This window comes from Caretta caretta, chromosome 1 (assembly GCF_965140235.1).
Source record: "Caretta caretta isolate rCarCar2 chromosome 1, rCarCar1.hap1, whole genome shotgun sequence".
Classification (NCBI taxonomy): Eukaryota; Metazoa; Chordata; order Testudines; family Cheloniidae; genus Caretta; species Caretta caretta.
This window is the reverse complement of record NC_134206.1, coordinates 295,898,115-295,913,524: the sequence shown is the minus strand read 5'-3', so window position 1 is coordinate 295,913,524 and position 15,410 is coordinate 295,898,115.

Genomic DNA, 15,410 nt, shown 5'->3' with positions numbered 1-15,410 from the left:
ATTTTGCAAGGTAAGTGATCTTGGTGGAGGGTTTTCTACTGCCTAGCAGGATTTTATGGACTTGATCCAAGCAGCTTGCTCCTCAGGATTCAGCCATGGAGCTTCCAGGCCATCAGATGAAGAGAGCTGAGGTTTGGGTGGAGCAGCCAACCATGGTCTCAGGTGATCAGATCTGGGTGTAGCAGAAGCAGGAGCAGGGTATCCATTGAGAGGTGGAAGAAGGTGACGAACCGATGTTGCCTGGGCCATGCCGGGACTACAAGAATGACCCCTGCCCGGTCCTCCTTGATCTTCATCAGGACCTTGTGTATCATTGGGATAGGTGGAAAGGCGTAATACAGGTGATTTGTCCATGATAGCGGGAAGGAGTCTATAAGAGACCCTGGGCTGTGACCCCTTGCAGGGAGCAGAAATGGTGACATTTTCTGTTGTTGCGGGAGAAAACAGATCTATAAGGGGAGTCCCCCACTGTTGGAAAATGACTATTGTGATGTCCGGTTGAAGGCATCACTCGTGGTGAGAGGAAAAAGACCTGCTGAGGCGATCCGCCAGCTGGTTATGTACTCCCTGGAGGTATGATGCTTCTAGGTGGTTTGAATGTGATATGCAGAACTCCCACAGTTGGATTGCTTCCTGACATGGGTGGCGGGGTGAGCTCTGCTCTGCCTGTTGATGTAAAAAAAGGGCTGTGCAAGGGGTACTCCTGCTCAGACGACCTGGTGGTTCAGCCACCACATCAGTGAAACCAGGACTTGAGCGGGAATCATGAACACCAAGTCCAGATGATGCTGCAAAGGTGAGTATACCATGGCCAGCCAGGCTTGGAGAGGTCTGAGATGTAGCCTTACGTGTTGCACTACATAAGTGCATGATGCCACGTGGCCCAGAAGACTCAGACATTTCTGAGCTGTTGCATCCGGATGGGTCTAGAGGGACCTTATCAGGACCGTGATTGCTCAAAACTGATCTTCCAGAAGCAAGGCCCTTGCCTGTATGGAGTCAAGAACTGCCCTGATAAACTCTATCCTTTGCACTGGGATAAGGATGGATTTCTGGGTGTTTATCAGTAGGACTGGTGCCCAGAAGGTCGATTGGATGATGTGGATGTTGGATTCCAGCTGAGCTCTGGACCGACCTCTGACTAGCCAGTTGTCAAGGTATGGGAAGATGAACTCCCCTTTTTCTGAGGAAAGCCTCCACCACAGCCATACATTTGGTAAAAGGCGGTGGGGTCGCTGATAGGCCAAACAGAAGCACTGTGAACTGGTAATTACTTGGTTCAGGAAAAATCTTAGGAACTTTCTGTTGCCTTGGGAGGTGTGTGTGTGTGTGTGGGGGAGAAATCAATATGTAGAAGGATGTGTCCTTTAAAATTGAGGGAGGCATACCAATCCCCTGGATCCAAGGAGGGAATGATGGAAGCCAAGGAGACCATGGGGAACATTAAGTTCTTCAGATAGGGGTTGAGATGATGCAGGTCTAGGATAGTTATGAGACCACCCCTAGCTTTTAGGAAGAAACAGGACTAGAACCCCTTTCCTCTTAAGTGATGCAGAAGCTCTTCTACAGCTCCCACTAAAAAGGAGGGACTGGCAAACACACACAGTCTGGGGCTCTAACCCTTTGGGTGGGGCAGAGCGGGCTGTAGCCTAAGCCTCCTGGCTAAGGCAGCCATCAAACACATGTAGCCTACAGCCCTAGCCCCTGGGCCGGGGCAGAGCAGGGAGCAAGCTTTAGCCTCAGTTTGTAGGCTAAGGCAGTCAGCAAACACACAGTCTAGGGGTTCAGGTAGGGGGGAGCACCACCACAATCTAGGGGCTTCAGCAGGGGTGAGCACCAACAGAGTCTAGCTTGATGGACGGTAGACTCACACAGGCCTCCTGGCCTAGGATGGGGAGTCTGCCACCCCAGGGGTAGGGGAATGTGAGCCCACCCGACTCCACCGCATCCCACCCCAGGGCCCTAACAGTGGTGGAGTGATCCGCCACTGGGTCAGCAGGGGATCCAGCTGCAAAACACTGACCTAGAGTCAGTTAGCAAAGTAGCTGGACAGTCGTCGGCTGCCCCTGGGCTACTTCCTACCTCCCTGGGGTTTGGTACCTCTATGATCCACAGGCCTTCTGGATCATAGAGGTACAGATACCTTCTGGATCATAGAGGTACAGATAGAGGTACAGCAGATAGCAGTCCCGGCAACTCCTCTTCAGGGCCAGTCTCCTCCGGGGTAGGGTGCTGCAGAGCCCAGATTCAGCTCCAAGGAGCCGTAGCACAGTGGAGGCGTTGTTCTCCTTCCCTGGCTCCTCCTCAACTCAGCTGCAAAGTCCTCCCTTTATACTTTCTGTCCCCACCGGTACTTTTGGCGAGGGGGACAGGGCGGGTTCAGCTCCGTCCATCAGAGGGAGTATATTGGTCCCTCATGCTACAGTCCGGAGAGAGACCACTCTATTTCATTACACATTGATTAAAAAAAAAAACAACTCACTGGGAAGATTGTCTGAGCAACAAGAGAAGTTTCAGCCACCATCATGGGCAGTAAGAAGGAACTGAAGGACTGTGGGGTCAGCAGGCCCCTTTATACTGGTACTATGAGTATGTGGCACCAGAGGGCGCTGGAGCCATCCCAACAGATACCACTAGGGGAATGGACATGTGCAAGTGTAACGTCAACAGACCCTGGTTGTCGGTGGGCAAGATCGAACAGGGAGCCTCTGGAGCTTAGTACATGAGCCTCTACAGCATGAGCTAAAAGCCAACTGGCTGTTAGCTAAGGCTGTAGAGGAAACTCATTAAACTCTCTCTAAGTGGTCTTGGTGCCACTAGATGGGACAGAACACCACACCCACGAGGTGTGTTGGTTACACAAGCACTCAAAGAACAAAGTTATTCTGACAGAATCTAACAACAACTGTTAGGATATAGATATTCAGGCCTGTCTGTAAAGGCCTAGACGCTAAGAATTTAGGTGTGTTCTTATCACTTGGCTAGTTATAGAGGTATAAAAGAAAGAATCAAAATCACTGTCTGCCAGTGTAAGGGCCTTCTCTTACTGTGACAGTTTGAGGCCCTGTTCCTAGGCTAAGGCAGCAGAGGCAGCCATAAGCTGGGAAAGGAACGGTCAAATCCTCACATTCCAAACTAGTCACTTTGAAATAAGGTGCTATTGGGCTGTTAGGAATACAATCCTGTCCTGATAATGCCTATCACCTCCAGAGAAAGGGAAGTGCCTAGAAGATGTAAAAGGAAACTTAGTTTGATAGCATCCTGTCTGGCAAGAACTCACTTATCAATAGCCGGGATGTGAAATCCTCACTTCTGTATTGTTTTGTCATTATAATTCCCACTTTGCTATTGTTTGTCTGTATAATCTCTGTCTGGTTCTGTGATTGTTTCTGTCTGCTGTATAATTAATTTTGCTGGGTGTAAACTAATTAAGGTGGTGGGATATAATTGGTTACATAATCATGTTACAATATGTTAGGATTGGTTAGTTAAATTTCAGGAAAATGATTGGTTAAGGTATAGCTAAGCAGAACTCAAGTTTTACTATATAGTCTGCAGTCAATCAGGAAGTGTGTGGGTGAGGGAATGGGAACAGGGATGGGGAAATTGGAATCATGTTTGGCTAAAGGGGGAAATGGGAACAGGGAATGGGGGTAAGGAAATTGGAATCATGTTTGGCTAAGGGCAGGAATGGGAACAGGGACACAGGTGTAAGGCTCTGTGGTGTCAGAGCTGGGAAGGGGGACACTAAAGAAGGAAACTAGAATCATGCTTGCTGGAAGTTCACCCCAATAAACATCAAATTGTTTGCACCTTTGGACTTTGGGTATTGTTGCTCTCTGTTCATGCGAGAAGGACCGGGAAAGTAAGTGGGTGAAGGAATAAGCCCCCTAACAACAACAGAAGCAGTGCGCACAGGAATCCCTAACACCTCCATCTCAATGCACTGCCAACTTGTCATGGGCATGCACCTGAAACATAAGGGCATATCTCAAGGTTGGGTAAAGGGAGGTGCCTTACTTACCTCATATGTGATTCTCTGGGCCACATCAGCCCTGTGGTCCAAACCTGGGGTATACAATCAGCTGCACCTCTTAACAAATCCACCCCAGTGTGAACAGTCCATGTGAAAAACAGTCCAAGCAAAAAAACAGAAAGATAGTTTCATAGCCTGAAAGGGGCCAGGCTGAACCACCGCCCCCCATGCAAAGGAGAGGAATCGGTCTTTCAGATTCCCCAGGAACTCTCAGCTCCCACCAAGCCAAGACTTACTCCTGGGAGTTTCAAGAAAATAAACAAACCAGCCCATTTTTTCTCAGGTGGTTCTCTCAAGCCATTCTTCTGGACATTCTGGCTCTGCTTGTTTCAGAGTACCAGCTCAGCCAATTGGCCTGAGCGCCTCCCTTTTAAGGGCCTGCCCCAGATGTGACAAGCTACACAGGTGCAGTGGGTTGGGGCTGATTGTGACCACAAGGGTTCTTCAACCCCTTCTTGTGGCTTCTGTGGGTGGTGGTTGTTTGCCGTCACAGGCGCCAACTTTCCAAAGTGCTGGGGGGGTCGACCCCAAGCTCTGCCCCAGGCCCCAACTCCATTCCTTACCCCAAGGCCCCACCGCTGCCCCACCTCTTCCCACCCCCTGCTCTATCCATGCCCTGCCTCTTCCCACCCAGTTCTGCCCTCTCTCCCAACCACACCACATCCTTGCTCCTCCCACCTCCCTTTCAGCATGCTACAAAACATCTGATTGCTGTGGGCAGGCGGTGTGGGAGGCGCTGATCTGCAGGGCCTTCTGGCAGGTGGGAGGCACTGGAGGAGGAGCTGATAGGGAGGCTGCCAATGGGTGCTCAGCACCCACCATTTTTTCCCTGTGGGTGCTCCAGCCCCAGAGCACCCACGGAGTCGGCACCTATGTTTGCCCTACCCAGGGAGGAAAAGGATAGTTAAAGGCATTGAACTGGAACTCAGAGGGATTTGTGTTGAATCTCTGGCTCGACCACAGCTTTTCCATTAGAACCAGTTGAAAATTTTCACACATTTGGTCAAAAATGGCATTTTTAATAATAAAACTTCAAACTTGTCAAACTTTTTAAAATTTTCATTTTTTGCCAAATTTTCAGTGACATTTTTATCACTATTTACATTTTTATCAGTGTTGTTTTCAAAAGTTATTTCGATTAACAGAAAACATCTAATGATTTTAACATAGCTGAGTAAAAATTTAATAAAAGCAGTGATTACAAATATTGCAAAACCAAAAAAGCCTAAAAAAACAAAAACAAAAAAAGATTTCTAACCCCATGGAATGGAAACAACTTTGACATTTCAAAGATTTTACAAAATTACTTCCCTGTTTTTCAACCACTTTACTTCATGTGTTATACTTTGGATATGAGTTACCTCAGTTCCTCACCCCTAAAAATGGAGATAATACTTCATTTATCTGTGCTGTCTATTAAGATTAGAAGCTCCTTGAGGAAGATACTTACTTTATGTCTGAACTGATTCTAGTACTCTGGGTTTTCAGTCTCAGCTAGGGTCACTTGGTGTTACTGGAATGCAAATTAGAAATAATAGTAGTGTGAGGGGTTATGATGGCTTGGCATTCACGTTGTAGTGATTTCAAGATGCACTATATGGTTGCATTATGAAAGCAGTAAACAAGTAGTCACTCCAGGGATTAAAGTGTTTTTTCATTCAGTCCAGGGGTCTTATTTGGGGAGAATGGAAGGGGGAAGGAAGCTCTGTCCACCAAGTAAGGCTCACATACATGAGACACCATTCGCTGTAGAATGTGCAGGTGTTCAGAATATGATCATGCATGGTCTCTGGGCAACTTGTGCTTGGTTTCCTCATCAGTGAGGCCTGTGTACCATGAACTTGGCTCCCATTGGAAGGTGTTCAGATTCCCAGCCAGGCTTGTTGGGCTTTACTCCTTCTTGACTGAGGGTAGAAAAAATGGCTCCATAGCCCTGTTACACTCATTGTTGGTGCCAAAATGAGTCATCACTAGCAGTTGCTTGCATATCTTCATACCACGATCCTCCGGCTCCTTACTTTCACAGCTCGAAGCATGTGTTAACAACATTGACTTTTAAAGTTATCATTGGCATCTGCGTTAGCATCCATTGAAATGAAATGTGATCTCCCTTCTTAGGGATACTCTTTCAGGTTCTGCAAACGCAGGCACACATCTCTGCATCAGTTAGCCTTTAAAACCTGTCACAACTATATCTCAGTAACTATAACAACTCAAGACTTTTTTAAATTAAATTTTAGATTTTGAAGGACATGAAGGCAGCACTGAAAGAAGTGGGGTCACACAGTACAGTCACATACCTGCTCAGTCAGAGCCTTACATTCAGCAAACTCACAAAGTAATAACTTCATTGTTTTGTTCTTCTCCTGACATCCTCCTTAAACATCTTCTACTGTTCTCAGTTGTGTGATAGTATTTTGACTCACTCTCTCCTGCTTTATTCAATTAGCAGTAGATACTATGATCAAGTTCTGCTTTCCTTCATGTAACCCTTCTGCCTATCAGACTTGGCAGCAACAAGGGCCGGGTTCAGTATCTAGGGGTTCCATTCCAATAACACAATGCAAAACCGGCTCGAGCCCCCACCCAGTGACCTGGGACAAATATATACCACCCCCACTGGGCGCCTCCAAGAGGCAATACTTCCCCTCTCGCAAGCACAGTGTAGCAAAAGCCTTTTAATAACAGAGAGAAACAATGTGGCATTATGTTGGGGAAACACCACCAACAGGATTCATAACACAACCCATGAGCAAAAAACCCACCCCAAGCAAATTTGGTTCTTGAGTCCCACAAAGTCACCCAAAGTCCCAAAAGTCCAACAACCCAAAAGTCTCTGTCCCTGGTCAGTGCAGCACCAGAGTTCGAAAGTTTATCTGCAGAGTTTTAGCTCCCAACCTGGGTGGAGATGTGAGGGTGGAGGGTTAAAGGGCACCTTACATGGTCCAAAGCCAATTACCCCACCTCTCCATGGGGCTTCGCTCCGCCAGCCATCCCACAAATCGTTCTGCTCTGCCAGCCGCCCCCATGAGCTGCTCCAGCTGTCCCACAAACTGCTCTGCTCCAAGAGCCACTCTGCTCTGCTCGCCATCCCATGAGCCACTCCAGCCGACCCACAAACTGCTCCGCAATATATCTTCAGGCTCCCCCACTACTTAACACAACACTCAGTGATTTCAACTCTTGGTAAGTTTAGCTCTTTTATGATTTCAGCTTGTAGTAGGGGAGCCCCAGTACTGGTACACCATTGGCCCAAAGTGAATTCAACTCAGCAACCTGTAACTCGACTGCTAATAGAATCAAAATTAGCTCTGATATTCCACAGTAGTGAGAAAAGAAAGTGCAATTAGCATGTAAGGCCCACACCAGGGGGCCCATACCACCAGATATCAATACCTATTCCCAGCCTCTCTCTCCATTCACTGAGTTTTGGAACCCATATCCCTTGCCTAGCGAGTACTACTTAGTTGATGGCGAGTCCCCTCCATCATAACAAAAGGCCAAGTACAGTTCCACTGTCCTTGATTCACATAATCAGGATAATAATTTATTCTTCCTGCCCCAATAACAGAGAAACTGGGGGTCCCCAGCAGCCAAAGTGACCATTTGGGCAGCTATGGGCTCATGCTAGGCAGGGTGGGTGTGCCTATGCAAATGAGATCAGCCCCTGAAGTTCTTTTCCACAACTTGCCACAACTCACCATCAGATGTCAGGGTGGAGCTCATCCATAACTGTCCCACAAAATCGGTGCCCACACATGCTTCCAAAGCAGAGCTAAGGTGGTGCATGTGTATTCTGATCCCTTAGCACTCTCCACCTCACTAGGAATACAAATAATGGGTTAGGGAAGAATAGCTGCAATTTTCAAGCCAGGCTACATACATGGACAAATGTGCAGATCTTCTGTACCAGTCTTCTGTAGCTCCTTTCGTGAGCGCTTGTGCTTCAGGTTTTGTGTGGCTTAAGTCAGGTCATTAAAGAGAGTATACAAACTATGCTTTTATACTTGACATTTGAGATGAGTCTGAGCCAAACCCAAGGATCTCTTCCCCTTAACTTTAGTGTATTAGAACTCTGGATTCAAATGCTTGCAATTTGAGCCTTCAAACATTTTCACTTTATACTCTGTTGTGTGGAATATTTGTTTAGAATTTGAAAAGAAGGGTAGCCTAATTGTTAAAGCTAAGATGTGGCTTTTTCACGGTCTTATTGTATGACCTTGAGCAAGTCACTGGGGCCCCATCCTGTAAGCTATTCCATGTTGGCAGACCTTCTGCTTGTTTGGCACCTATGCTCCAAGTGGCACTCTGTGGGAGCAGGGCCATGAGTGTCTGTAGGAATTTGCCTAAGGCTGACAGTTTCAAAGCAGTGTAGGAGCTTTAGTCACCTCCTCCCCCCCCCCCCACTCCTCACACACATAGCTTGCATTAATTTTAAAGATCTGGGGGTGTCATTTTAATGGAAGATGGGTGTGGCCAAAGTCCCTGCACTGCATTGCAAACATCAGCTTATACTTCTTTGTTTTACCAATTTAGATTCTTCATAAAACCTTCATGAAGCTGAATTAGTATTTATAAGTCACTGAGATTTTTGGTTAAAAGGTGCTATTGAGCTGCAAATTATCAATACTCCCTCCACCCAATTTTCCCAACCTATTAAGCAACTTTTCCATCTAGAAGAAGACATGGAATTGGAGAAAATCTCGCATAAACTTCACATTAGGTTTTAAAGGAATTCATTATAGACCTTCCATTGAGATTAGAATGACTATAAAGTGTAGAAGAAATGGAAAGTCTGTAACAAAGCTTTCCCCTAGCAAGTGAGATCGTTTTCCTATTGCAGTTAAATTAATCCAATACTATATAGTGATTTTTTTAGTCGTTTCAAAGCGATAAACCAGAGATAACCAATGTAATTTTCACATGCACTGAAATTCACTCACCAAATGTGAAGAAAAATAGGAATGGAGCAACAGAAGTCCATATGAGTTTGTTTTAAATATGAGGCAATCAAAAAATGTAAAGTGGAATTTAACTGATTCTTACTTTGCTAATGAGCATACTCAATCATTTTAGTAAAAATAGTGGCCTTACCTCACTTCTCAGCAAAGATTTTATAGAATAATGTTGTGCAGTTAGATGGTTAAGTATCAGTACAACATAGACGGCAATACATTTAGTAGTGAATAAATAAATGGAGGTTACTTGTAACTTGAGCTCTTTGAGATAGACTCAGGTTACTAACCCTCATAGAATTGGCATAATCTTTCCTACCTGTTGTTTGGAGACAGGCTGGTTCAATTTGCCAGCAACTGGAAGTTGATAGCATCAGATAAACAGATTCTTGAAATTATAGACACGGGGTATTCAATCCAATCTGAGAGCTTACCCTCTTCAAATACCTCCCCACCTTCCCTAATCAGTGGCCCCTCCCAGAAGAGAGTTTTAATATCAGAGGTTCAGTCTTTACTCCTGCCATATCCAGAGAGCAGGTTCTCAGAGATTTGTGGGGTCAGTGATTTATTCAAGATACTTCTTTGTACAAAAGATGGTGGGTTTTCATCCTATCTTTGATCTAAGGAAGCTAAATACTTTTATGTGACAGTTCCAGTTTTAAATGTTGATCCTAGCTTCCATTGTATCCTCCCTTTCTACCATGGATCCAAAATAGGTGGCCATGCATTTATTAGTTAATACATTAAATTTCACTTGTAAAAATAAATAGTCAGGGTGATCCAGTGGATAGGACCCAGCCTGAGACTCAGAAGATGTCTATTGCCCTCTCTGCCACTGAGCTGCTGTATGACCTGGGTAAGTCAGTGTGGCTCTGTTTACTCTCCTGCTCTTTGTCAGTCTTACTTATTTAGACTTTAAACTCTTTAGGGCAGGGACCGTCTTTTACTATGTGTCTGAACAATGCCTAGGACAGATGGGCCCTAATGTAATACAAATAAGAAAGAGCATTTCTGGCATGCAGTCTGATGTATTTGTGTGTGTTTGTTCACTTCAGTCCTGATCAGAGCCATGTGAACAGACCTCATGTGGCTCTGTTTGCAAGATGGGCCCTTATTTGACCATTTACAAACCACAATAACGTGTAATGAGACTTCCAGACATTAGTACAAATCGGTGAGGCTTTGCCGTAGTTGGGTGTTTGTCAATTTACCAGTATTTGGGCCAGATATTTGCTCTGTTATGGCAACTTCAGTGGTGTTTCATTGGTATAAGCAGTAGGGAATCAGACTCACTTTTTAATCTAATTCAGATAAACACCATTAACTAAACTACTGGTGTAAGTGGCAAGAGAAGGCCTGAAAACTGAAGATGGCTGGAAAGGAATCATTGCTTGATGCTACTGTTTGGAAAGGAATAGATTCCCATGAGGGTATCCATCCACTAGGGAATTTGGCAACCATCTTAACAGCAGGCAAGAAAAAGAATCCCCCAGCAGATACGTTTGTTTGCTTCTGTTTCTAAATCAAGCTGCTTGAGGAAAATAAAGATAGCTGTAAACTGGAGCCTTAAAGACAGTCCTTGAAAGCTGCTTTTAGAAAACATAAAAAAGCCTTGAGAAAATACCTTTAGAAAAACAAAGAAGAGCCTTCAAATTACACTTTGAGGCTCAGCTCCACAGTATTGGTTAGAGTAGAGGGAATACACTGGAAAAGAAAGTGTTTTGAACTTGACAGAAGGTAGAAAGGGCACAATGAGAGAGAAAATCAAAGGAGGGGTCCAACTCAAGGTGACAGAAATGACAAGAGAGATCTGGTGCAAATGATTGCATGAGAAATACTGTGAGGAAGCAAGGGAGAATAATAAAGAAAAGGAGAAAAAAGAGAGCAATTCACTACTGCAATCAAGTTGAAACGAATGATTAAGGGCGAGAAGAAAATGAAAAGTATAATTAAATTTATCCCTGAATTCTAAGACCTTCATTTCCATAGGCCTAAGCAGCAACTAAGTACTAGACATAAGGCCAAATTCATCCCTGGTGCAACTCCATTGTCTTCAGCAGAATGACACCTGCTTACATTGAGGTTAAATTTGTCCTGCAGTATCAAACATCAACTCTTGGAGAAGAGGAGTCAGAGTGGGTTCTCTGTCTCCTGGATCATCAACAGCAAAAAGTGATTCTGCAGGTCAAATTTTGCTCTCAGAGGCATTTGTGTAAACCTTGGAACGGAAAGATATTGAGGTTAGGAAGGCATTACTGAAGGCATAATCTAAAGACACTGGAGTTGCATAGGTGTAGATGGGGGCATAATTTGGCCTGCAGAATTTCTAAACTTGGTGATGAACTGAGTTAAACAGAATCCAGCTTGACTGTCAGATCTCAGGGAAGGAGGGGAGTGGAGGAAGAAGCAGGACATATAACACATACTACTTACAAATGGAGCAAGGTTAGCATGGGAATCTCACAACGAATATGGAGCCCCACAATGCCCTTCTAATAGAGGCCCTTCCTAGGACAGAAAGGCACTTTAATGATATTTACTAAATGGAAAAAATGAATTTTGTATGTAACCCTTCTGCCCATCAGAGTTGGCAGCAACAAGGGCCGGGTTCAATATCTAGGGGATCCATTCCAATAACACAATGCAAACCGGCTTGAGCCCCCACCCAGTGACCTGGGACAAATATATACCACCCCCGCTGGGCGCCTCCAAGAGGCAATACTTCCCCTCTCGCAAGCACATAGTCTGAGTGTAGGAAAAGCCTTTTAATAACAGAGAGAAACAATGTGGCATTATGTTGGGGAAACACCACCAACAGGATTCATAACACAACCCATGAGCAAAAAAAACCCACCCCAAGCAAACTGGGGCATGCCCTTTTCCCTTTGGTTCTTGAGTCCAGCAACCCCAAATCACCCAAAGTCCCAAGAGTCCCAAAAGTCCAATGCCCCAAAAGTCTCTGTCCCTGGTCAGGGCAGCCCCAGAGTTCGAAAGTTTATCTGTGGAGCTTTACCTCCCAACCTGGGTGGAAATGGGATGGGGGTAAGAGGCACCTTACATGATCTGAAGCTGACCGCCCCACGAACTCCTTCGCTCAGCTGCGCTCCGCTCCGCCAGCCGCCCCACGAACTCCTTCGCTCAGCTGCGCTCCGCTCCGCCAGCCGCCCCACGAACTCCTTTGCTCAGCTGCGCTCCGCTCCGCCAGCCGCCCCACGAACTCCTTCGCTCAGCTCCACAGCCCACAAGCAGCTCCTGCCATCCACAAACTGCTCCATGTCGAACTGCTTCACCAGCCGTCCTGCAAACTGCTCCACAATATATCTTCAGGCTCCCCCACTACTTAACACAACACTCAGTGATTTCAGCTCTTAGGTGAATTCAGCTTGTAGTAGGGGAGCCCCAGTGCTGGTGCACTGTCAGCCCAAAGTGAGCTCAGCAGCCTATAACCAGACTTCTAATGAAATCAAAATTAGTTCTGATATTCCACAGTGGAGAGAGGAGGAAGTGCAATTGGCATATAAGGCCCTTACCAAGGGGCCCATGCCACTAAGTATTAATACTTATCCCCAGCCTCTCTCCATCACACAGTTTTGGAACCCATGACCCTTGCCTAGCGAGTGCTACTTAGTTGATGGTGAATCCCTCCATCATAACAAAAGGCCACGTACAGTTCCAAGCACAGTTCCCATAATCAGGGTAATAACAATTTATTCTTCCTGCCCCAATAACAGAGACATTGGGGATCCCACAGCAGCCAAAGTGACCATTTGGGCAGCTATGGTCTCATTCTAGGCGTGGTGGGTGTGCCTATGCAAATGAGATTGGCCCCTGAAGTTCTTTTCCACAACTTGCCACACCTCACCACCAGATGTCAGGGTGGAGCTCATCCTGACACTGCTTACATCTAGGCTAGCTCCCCTGGTGTGGTTGAAGGTGTTCTGTGCCACACTGATGGGGCATTCTGGCTATGAAACTAGCTGATCAACTCAACATAAGGAGGAGATTCTGGTGGAGCAGAAGTGGCACAGAAGCTCCTATGCAGCACCCCTTCGCTGTTGCCAGCATGTGTGGATGGAAGAAACGGGAATAGGTGGAATATCCCTACAATACACCAAATTCTGCTATTTTAGCCTCTTAGGGATATTACTGGTGGTGCAAATTAGAGCTGCATTCAAGTTACTCTATCTTATGCCTGGGGACCATTCTGCATACAGCAGCCCCAGGATGATGGTCATGCAAAAATTATCTTTATAAGAACATAAGAAAGGCCATACTAGGTCAGATCAATGGTCCATCTAGCCTCGTATCCTGTTTTGACAATGGCTGGTGCCAGATGCTTCCGAGGAAGTGAACAGAACAGGGAAATTATGAATGATCCATCCCTCTGTCATCCAGCTTCTGGCAATCAGAGGGTTAGGGACACCCAGTAACATCCTTGACCAGCTTGGCTAATAGCCATTGGTGCACCTATCCACCATGAACTTATCTAATTCTTTTTGAACCCAGTTATACTTTTGGCCTTCGTAACATCCACTGGTAACACGGTGACTGCGTGTTGTGTGAAGTACTTCCTTTTGTTCGTTTTAAACCTGCTGCTTATTAATGTGATCAGGTGACTGCTAGTTCCTGTGTTATGTGAAGGGCCAAATACCACTTCCCTATTCACTTTCTCCACACCATTCATTATTTTATAGTCTTTCATATCCTCCCTAATCCTTTTTTTCCTCAATTGAATAGTCCCAGTCTTTTTAATCATTCCTCCTATGGAAGCTGTTCCATTAATAATTTTTGTTGCTCTTTTCAAATTCTAATATATTTTTTTGAGGTGGGGTGACCAGAACTGCATGCAATATTCCAAGTGTGGGCCATGGAACACTGAGAGCATGTTTACAGTGAACAATCCACAATGACACCAAGATCTCTTTCTATTTCTCTTTTCATTTGGTAACAGCTAATTTAGACTCCATCATTTTGTATGAATAATTGGAATTATTTTTTCCAATGTGCTATACTTTTCACTTCTCAACATTGACTTTAATCTGCCATTTTGTTGCCTAGTCATCCACTTTAGTGAGAGCCCGCTGTAATTCTTCATAATCAGCTTTGGACTTGACTATTTGGAGTAATTTTGTATTGTCTGTAAATTTTGCTTCCTCACTATTCAGCCCCTTGTCCAGATCATTTATGACTATGTTGAATGGTACACATCCTTGGGAAACCCCGTTATTCACCTCTCTGCGTTGTGCTACCTCTCACCCCACCAATTATCCCAGTTTACTATTTTGTCATGGTGAAGGATCTGGTCCATTGTTTCAAATTTAAAATTTGTACTTAATGCAAATGAATTTGTTACTGTATGGTGAATTTTACTGCAGTACCAGGAGGCATAACAAGTTTCCCCACGGTACATCAAGATCTTAATGGGGGGGGGGAAGAGGGAGAGGGAGAGAGAAGCTGTAATTCAGAAGAAGGAAAAATACTGCCATCTCCTGGAAGAAACTAAACCTGCAGCTCTGCCTGTAGTGGCAGCTCAACCTTTCTAGACTACTGTATCCCTTTCAGGAGTCTGATTTGTCTTGCGTACCCCCAAGTTTCTCCTCCCTTAAAAACTACTTGCTTACAAAATCAGACATAAAAATACACAAGTGTCACAGCACGCTATTACTGAAAAATTGCACTTTATTATTTTTACCATATAATTATAAATTAAATCAATTAGAAAATAAATATTGTACTTGCATTTTAGTGTATAGTATATACAGCAGTATAAACAAATCATTGTCTGTATGAAATTTTAGTTTATACTGACTTCACTAGCGCTTTTTATGTAGCCTGTTGTAAAATTAGGCAAATATCTAGATGAACTGATTTACCCCCTGGAAGACCTCTGCGCACAGGGGGTATGTGTACCCCTGGTTGAGAACCACTGGCCTATAATTTATCTCCCAATAATTTGTATTAGAAGAATAAGCCGTACTCTTTCTTGCTTTTAGAAAGCAATAAAGATATAATGGTGCTGAAATGAAAAGAAACGGTAAGGTCGTTTGGTAATGCACTTTTCCTCTATAACCAGTTACAAACTGGCTGAAATTTAACCAGACAAGTAGGCATGTTTGTTTCATTTGGCTATGCATCTGCTAACATAGAGTCTTGTCCAAATCGTATCTAATTCCATCTGTACCACAGAAAGTAAACCCCCTTCACCATTGCTAAACGCTAGATTCACTTGGTTGTCTACCAACTATAAGGGCACTGAAACAACACAGAAGCTGTGGTGGAGAATCAACCTTTATTTGCATCTACCACAGTTATGGTGAAAGGCTTAAAAATGCTATTGCAAATGATCGAGTGGAGCTTGTGATTTCTACTACTGGTGCCCTAACCGCTATCCTTCAAGACTTGCGGGGCATCAGTGAACA